Source organism: Myotis davidii, unplaced genomic scaffold, assembly GCF_000327345.1.
Source record: "Myotis davidii unplaced genomic scaffold, ASM32734v1 scaffold392, whole genome shotgun sequence".
NCBI classification, from domain to species: Eukaryota; Metazoa; Chordata; class Mammalia; order Chiroptera; family Vespertilionidae; genus Myotis; species Myotis davidii.
Window position 1 is genome coordinate 3,002,624 of NW_006284244.1, and position 9,228 is coordinate 3,011,851.

Sequence of the window (9,228 nt, forward strand, 5' to 3'; positions counted from 1 at the left end):
ACGGGGTAGAGAGAGCAGGCCGGGCGGGCCGAGGCTCCAGTTTGTCCCCTCCCCTTCTCTACCTTCCCCCTGCCGGCGGAGACGGGAGGAGGGGGCCGTGGGCCAAGCCCGGGCGGAGCGCGCCGCCGGCGCGGGGAGGCTGAGTCGCTCACCGGCTGGCTGCCCGAGGGGAAGGACGGGGGTCGCCGCCTACCGGAGGGGCACCCCCGGGTCGCGTCCTCTCGCACTGGCTAGGACCGCCAAGTGGCCGCCCAACAGGTGCTGGCACAGTCAGGGGGGTCCTGCTGGGCTCCCCCAGACAGGACCCGCAGGGCCAGGAAAGGAATGCAGGCAGTCTCCTGGCTTCCTTTCCACAGGGCGCCCTTAACCCCAAAGAAAGAACCAGATGAGTGGTGAAGGGTGCTACAAAAGCAAGCAGAAGTGAGGAAGAACTTTCTGCAGCGCTCTCTCTCTGCCCCCGCCCCCTGTGGCCAGGATTCGTCATTAAATTCCAAGGGGATCCCCATTCCCAAAGGGCTTGGCCAGAGTTTCTGGGCCAAAGGAGAAGGGTAATTGGAATTCAAAGATTTCCCTCTAGTGTCCAGCTCTCTGAAGTAAGGTGGATAAAGCAAAAGTAAAGACAGACAGCCAAAATAACAACATTCATCCATTTAACAGATACTGTATTTATTGAATGCCTGCTGTATCACTCTCCCAGGAGCTGGGACTGAGAATAGAACATCTCTGTCCTCTAAAGCTTGCATTCTAGTTGGGCTGCATTAAATGGACATCAAGCAAATCAGAAATACCACCCAACCTCTGGTTAAGTCAAAGCAAACAATTCTCCCAGGAACGGGTGCCAGAAGGGATCCGAAGGAAGCATATAGCCTTAAGGTATATGCTGATCTAGGAGTGGAGTCTTCAATGACTCTTTCTTAAGGAGTTGCCCTACCTGACCTTGCAAGGTCATCTACCAAGTATTGAGGAGAGCTACCCTGAAAAGGGATCCATGGATGCTGGGGCAAGGACCTACTCTCGCACCCCCAAACCAGGAGCTTCCTCAGTCTTGCTGAAAATGCCAAACCTGCTTCCTGTATGTGGACACCCACTGAGACCAACCCACCTGACCCCTCTGCTGGTAACATCCTAGACCTCTTCTCTTGTTCTCTTCTTAGAACTCTGCTAAGCTCAGCTCCAATTTGAAACCTTTATTCATCTATTGCATTCACTCATTGTGATTTTTTTTTACCACTTCTATCTTGACAGAGTACAGGGTACCAAGGCAAATAAATAAGGCCCGGTCTTTGACTTTAAACAACTTCAGTTAGAGGACACAGCTATTTTATCCACTTTTGCAGCTCCTCAACATGAATTGTGAATCCATATTTGCACAATAAATATGTTCCAAAAATATTTTGTAGATTTGTGAGCGAGAGTGGAAATGTTTCCAATTTAATCGCATAATTTGACTTGTTATATAAAGGACATGCTTCATGAATGTGTTTTAATCTACAGTCGTGTGCAGCTTAACAACTGGGATGCATTCTGAGAAATGAGTCACTAGGTGATTTCATCATTGTGTGAACATCATGGAGTGCAGTAAGCAAACCTAGACAGCATAGCCTACTGCACACCTGGGCTATATGATATAACCTATTGGTAGAGCCTACAAGCCTGTATGGCATGTTACTGCACAAAACCGAGATTAAGCCAAACACAACGAGAAATGATGTAATCAAGAGATGCCGTAAACAGGAGACTTCTGAGGCTGCTGCCCTCATAGCACAGCATACTGTTTTACAGCAAACTTTGTTTTTGTAAGTAAAAATAGTCCACTCAATAAGACTGATAAAAGTATAGTATGCTAAATACATAAACCAGTAACATAGTTATTTATTATCAACATCAATTATTACACACTGAACATAATTATATATGCTATAGTTTTATACTACCAGCAGTGCAATAGGTTTGCTTACTCCAACATCACTACAAACATGTTGCGATGTTACAACAGCAACCATGTCAATAGATGATGGAAATATTTTAGCTCCATTATAATCGTATGGAACCACTGGCATATATTCAGTGCATTGACCCAAATATCTTCATGTAATGTGTGAGTCTATTTATAATATAACTATTTACTTCCCAGATTTTCTAATTTTGTAACTTTAATTTTTTTTAATCAGGATTTTCTAAATGATTCTGTTGAATGCCCATATACTTGAGTTTCTTGGCCAGAGAGAGAGAGAGAAAGAGGCTGCAGATTAAATCCATTTGCTCTCACAAGATTATAAGGATGGATTATAAGGATGATCTCTACTCTTTATTTTGTATCATTTCATTTTGGTTAGAGCAGTGCCTGGCCCAGGGGCGATAGTAAATAAACACTCTTGACTGACTGACAGGGTTTTTACTGGAGTCCCTTACATGCTCCCTGGAATTTCAGCATGAAGGTTGCATTTGAAAAGTTACAGATGATCTAGAATAATACTCTATCTCTGCATTTTACCTCATCCACATTCTACAGATTGATTTGACAATCCCCTTACAAATAAAGCCAGCCATGACCCCCAGACAAAATCACGTCCACATTGCCTGGTTTCCTTTCAATGGACTTGCATTGTTGTTTCTTAAACTGCTCTTGCCCTTGGCATAATTGATTTCTTTTAACACTTTATCCTCTGCCTGTCTTCCTGTTCTATTTAATTATAAAGATTTCTTAGGAAAGTAGGATCCTTGAAGTGAAAATAAATTATATAATCTGGAGTCTGCACAATTACTAAACAATATATTTTTTATGGATATAGCTTTGCGTTGGCCTAAAGCACTTTCCTTAAAGAAAGGCATCTGTTTTGCCAACCTAGAGAAAATAATTGTGAACATTCTTTGTGGTTTTCATGTTTTCTTAAACCTTAGCAAGGAGTGCCCGCTTGGGCTGAATGCCTAGAGAGTGTTGCTACAAATTTCTGTTGAAGAACATATTAGAATGTGCTTAGTTCTTAACAATATAAGTTTGGGGAGGCATCACTGCTAAATTTTTTAAAGTGGAATAAAATTTAAAGCAAACTACCCATTTAGCCAGTTATTTAACACCCAGGAGGACAGGAACCACCAAGATATATTTTGCCTCAGAAAATCAGATATTACAAGTTTTCTGGCTCTCTCTTTTTCTGGATTCAATCCCAAGACACACACACAGACAGACACACACACACAAGTATACCTGCAAAATTATTTTAAGACCTTTCAGTCTTTTTGTGGCAGAGAATTAAGCATGAGTATCTGAAGTTCAGGCAGCTCTGACCTACTAAATGTCCACTAGAGTTCCAGAATGGCCAATAAGCAACACTTATGCATACATTTAAATGAGGCCAGGGGCTAGAGGTGTCATTTGTAAGTAAATTAAGTGCCCAAGGGTCCATGAAGTAGGTAGTCTCTCTTAGAGTTATCCTTTTCTCTCCCCACTTTTCCAGTTACCCCCATCCTGAGAAACATATGACCTTGCTATCTCTATATCTAGGCCATATGAATACTCTGTTTTTCCTACCTAGAATAACTAACACTCTTTTTCTTATGTTTAATGCTTGTTGATCAGTCATCACTACCTCCCAGAGTAACAGCTCCTAATCTGAAAAAGGCTTATTGCTGTGGCAAAAGATAGAGGGCTCTGCTAAGGCCCTACTCTCAAAGGAGCAGATGTGCTTTTTAATTTTGACTTTTGGGGGAGACAAGAGGTGGGAAGTTAGAGGTGTGGGGCCAGGAGAAATGGGTGACAAGGACTGGCCTTCGTATGGTCCTCTGGATTTTCTCATTGAAGCAAAGCTGCTGTCTCTGTTGTGAAATCATGGTTGAGTATGCCATTTGTTTTTCAAAAGTGCTTCTCTGACTCAGAATTCACAGGGACTAAGTAATCAGAAAGAGCCTCAAAGAAAGGAAAGCCCTAGTAACCTTTGAACCATCACCACAACAAAAGATCATTTCACTGGGAGATGGGAGACCAGGGATTTGGTCTGGCTTTACCACTAACAAAGAGTACAACCTTGATCTAGAAATCCTCTCTGCTCCTTTTCTTTACATGAGAAATGTACACTGGCTTCAGTCTCAATCCTCTTACTATTATGGAATCCTTTGATTCTCTGAGCTATTACAGATAGTGATGGCAATAGTTTTTTCAACGTAATGATGTTTCTATGATAATACATGACTAGAACAATGATTTCCAGCCTCAGTACAAAGGTGTGTTGGTGGCTGTCAAAAAATGATGAACAGGTGCTTCTACCTAAACTTGTCCAATCAGGTGGTCTTTTATCGTTATTATTATGGCTTGGAAAGACAAGTTCTACTAATAGCCAAAAAGAAGGGGAGAAAAACAAGCTCAGACGTCACTGAAAGCCCAACTATCAAGAACTTTATTGAATTCAAGAAAACTAAATAAATTATGTGTGGGTACCCACATTTTAATTTCTTTTAATATTTTGTTTTGATTTTTAGGAAGAGAGGAAAGGAAAGGAAGAGAGAGATAGAAACATCAATGAGAGAGATACATCAATTAGCTACCTCCTGCACGCCCCCTCACTGGGGATTGAGCCCACAACCCGGGCATGTGTCCTGACCAGGAATTGAACCCAGAACCTCTTGGTTCATGGGACAACGCTGAGCCACACCAGTCAGGCTCCTCATTTTAATTTTTAATATTTGTTTGGTATCATGGTAACAATATCAAAAGAGGCAAAATATGCCCCAAAGTAAGGAAGAATAGCTGTAAGTGAGTTGCAATGAATAAGGACATAATATTGTTACTAGCCAAGAACAGATGGCCCATCTCCTGCTGTTCTATACAATCACACAGGAGGAATATGAAACAATTTTAAGAGCAAGGGGCATCCCTAAAATTATGGGCAACAGTCAGACCCTATGCTTGGTCATATCCTCCGGTCAAGAAGATGTCATTTTTCTCTCCCTTGAACTCATGTATAGGATATGAAAGCTGTTGTCTGCATTGTGACAAATCACAGTAAAGGGGTCAAGACACAGCTACAGATCCGCCTTTCTCAGATAGTGACCCTCTTATTTCAAAGGTCATGGGAGAAGGACCCTTTCACTTTGTGATCATTGTTTCAAATGCAGTCCTTCCCTTGGCACTGGCCTTTGTAAAAGAGGTAGATAGCCTCAGTACACTGTTTAACGAACATTAAAAAGCGTTGTTGGTTAGCAAAAAGAAAAATAGGGCTTAACTAATCTAACGCTAAAAGCATCCTCAATTGTTTTTAAAGTTCCAGATAGTTCATACCCCTTCCTATAATTATTACTATGACTATTTGCTGTCTTTATCATTTTTCTAGTAAGAAAGGTGCTTGCTCTCTTTTAGCCTAAAACAGCCTTGCAACATTTTTAGGCATTGTTTTGTTTTCCCAAATTTTATTTTTGTCACCTCAATTTGCTCTGATGTTTTCCTCATTTCCCTGAGCTATATTCTCTCCTTTCTTATCATCTGAATCTTCTTTCATGGCCCTCCATGAAATCAGGAAGATTAAAAACCCTTGTTTTCCTCTTGTAGGCAGCTCAAAAGGATTTTAGTTAAACAAAAGGCAACCAAGAAAAGTTAAAGTGAAAGGAGAATTATTTATGTTCAAATTTATTTTTTGAAGCACCTGTCATATTGCAGGAAATCTTAGATACCTTAGATATATTTTCTTAATTAATTTCCCCACCAGTCCTTTGAGAAAGGTCAGAATTTCCCCCATTTATATCAAAGAAACGGATTCTAAGAGGAGAAAGGGTTTTCCCAAGAGTGACACTATTAATGCCAGGCACAGTTAATGTTGGACTCCACAACTTCCCCTTCTACTCCTGTGCTTTTAATTTGACACTTTTAGGCCCCTAGATTTTGGACAAAAACATTCTTACTTGAAGCTTTCTTATGTTTCTCCTCTAAGTTTTCTTCATAATGACTGCCTTCCCCTATGCTTTATTTGAGGGATACTATGGGATATGCGGATGACTTTTCCATATGTTCTAGAACACAACACTAGACAGCAATCTTCCTGGAACAGCTTAAATAAGTCATGGTGATACGGGTTACTTGAGAAAGTGGTAGTGACTAAGGCATTGGAAAGCTGGCCATGAGGTTGCAGCCCACCCAAAGCGTGGGCTATCATGACTATTCTGTTAATGCCGGCCAAGGTTAGTCATCCAGCTGATGCCTTGGACTAGACCATCTGTAGGCAGTTATTTCCAAGATTCTATCTTCTTGTCTCTGAGAGCAAAGGGGATGAATTATCATTCCTCCTTTCCTACTCATGATTGCTACTGAATTAAAGCATCAGGGATGGGAAGAAATACACTGTTTTCCCAGTTGCTTCATTTGAAGAATCAATGTATGATTAACTATAGATGTCAGAGTCTAGGCTTCTCTTATTTATCCGATTCCATTACATATCAATTCCACATGTTTTTCACTTAACATTTCTGGCCTATGGGTTTAAATTTGCATCTTCATTGATAATTTTACAAAGGTATTTTTAGATTGGTTGGAGTTATTCAAAGCACAGACTGCGACATGAACTAACTAGTGACTTGTTAAACCCTCAGGCAAGCAAAATTCTTCAACTGACATTCTAATTCCTTAAATAAGTTTCATTTGTTTCTGAAGGAGATCTACCAAATGAGAAGACTCTAGTGGTGTCATTTTTGTCCCACTGGACAGTAAGTGGAAAAAATTCTTTACTTCCTTTGTTTTGTTTTGTTTTTTCATGAATGGCTTTTTAAACACACATGCAACTAAATTAAAAAAAAATGTGAAGCAACTAATCATTATAGCTACTATCATTCATATTTATTGAGGCAAGCAATTATGAGACAGCATAGGGATGTGGTCCTGGGGCGAAGGAAGGCCAGATGGCCAGAAGAACACCACAGGAGCTGACCCCCCTCCACTCCCTACAAAAACATGTGAAAGTAGTTATTCTTATCTCCCTCCTAATGGCTAACCTCCTTGCAGATGTCAAAACCACCCTTCCACATGAGCAGTTGATCAAAGTTTGACCACTGTAGGACCTTCCTGGGTGGCAGTAGTGAGCAATCAAACACCTTGGCCTTGATGTTGCAGGTGGGAATGATACCGTTTTAATAACCTGGTTATTACTTAATAGGAAAGGAGTAAAGCAAAGACTAAATAATGAAGGCATGCCATTTATACTGCTTTACTAATTTAACACTCTCCAAGTCTGTTCCCTGCTAATTGACGGGGGGAAGGGACTGGACAAAGGCAGTTTCGATGTATGCCTATACAGATTATTTTTGAAGGTTATTGTCACTGAATACACCCACATTCAGCATTGCAAGCCCTCCTTAGGGAGAGAAACTTCTCATTCCTCAGAATCTATTTAGTTGGGTATATGCATCAACTGTCACCTAGTCTGAGAACTCTAGTAGCCTTCCCACTTCCATTTTATATCTATGGAGCTGGTGTCATTACTAAATTCTTAACTGAAATATTTACAATGAAGTATTCTACAACAGCAGTTCCTTTATTGCTATTAAGCCATTGTTAAATTAATCAACTGCAACTCTTTGAGTAAATATTAATAGAAGCCTCGTTTTAAAGATGAGAAACTGAACCCCAGAAAAGCTTTGTAACTTGCTCAAGGTCATACCATTTATAAGTATTAAAGTCAGAATTTGAATGCAGGTAGTTGCTTCCAGAGCTGGCACTTTTAACCATTGTGTTTTCTTTTCCCCACATCATCTAGCACAGGGTTAAGTATGTAGTGACTCAAGAAATAACATTTCAACCTTTTAAAACATACATTTATATTAAGCGTTGGGTGTTTATTTTATAACTCCACGGAATTCTAGCCATAAATATGTAACTTAAAATTCTACTGCCAACAACTAACAGTAAATCATTCTGATTTTGTCTGACATCAAAAGGACGGTGCCCCAAGCACACAGGAATTGGGCGGTTAGTCAATGAAAACGTCACTGTGTCTTACATTGAATACCCTATTCAGTGGCTACAGAAATGAGAAATGAATCTTCCGAAACCATATGAAGGAAAAAGGATCAGTTGCTCTTAATTTTAACAACAAAACCTTGCCATAAAAATCACCATTATCATGTTGCTGGTTCTGACAACCTACACAATGTGTGTGTAGAGTTCCATGCTTAACACAAATTTTAATGTGTATTCAAAGAAGTTTCTGAAAGACAATAGTAGAAAACAACCAAGTTGGTGAGATGACTTATTATCCTTTTGATTAAGGAGAAAGTTTGAAGAGACAGAGTTTCTGTTACCACTAACTTTGAGATGATCATGGGCTTTACCAAAGAAGCAATCTGTTGGGAACATTAATGCATGCGGTGGGGGCCAAGAAGTTACGAGGTAAGTAAAAATACATGATTGCTGCCCTCAAGGCGTTCCCCTTTCTTTTGCACATCCACTCTAATCTTCGTTCACATTTGTTTCCACTTTGAATATAACCCTGTCTTCTTATATTATCTACTCTTTACACAAAGGCCTTCTGACTGCCCTCTGCCTACTCTACTCTTACGCTCCTCCAAACAGTCCTCAGATTGTCAACTTGATCTATTTAAGACACAAATCTGATCACAATCCCATGGCCTATACTAAAAGTTTCAGCTCCCCCACCCCTGCCTGCAGGATACAACCTATATGCCTGTAGGCATGATCTGTTCTTTCTTACCTGCCCAGGTCTCGTGCTCTGAGTGTCTTGTAGTTTCCTGACACACCACAGTTTATATATTCACACTTACTGCCTTTCTTTTTCTAGGCTACTTCTATGACACACAATTCAATATAGAACTTATTCTATTCAACTTTACTTTTCATCTTTTTCATAGCACTTATCATACTGTACTTAACAAATAATAATAGATAACTATTTTAAAGACCGTATGCCTATTCAGTCCTTTGTTCTTGCTAAAAACATGAAATTATATTGAGTAGATTTTGCAGAGGATCAAAGTAAGATACTGAGAGGCTAAGCAATTTGCTTAAGGCCATACAGGTGGTAAATGACAGAGGTGGGTTTTGAACTCAAGTAGCCTCTCTCTAGAGTCCAGTCTCTTGACCATCACTCTGCCTCTGATAAAGGGTGTTCTACCAATATTTCAAGACAGTGTAGACTCTCAGTCATGATCCAAGCACTAAAGTCAGAGATATAAGCTAACATCTTAGTCACTTACCAGTTGAAGAAAACTTGCTGAGTGAGGCAAAAATAG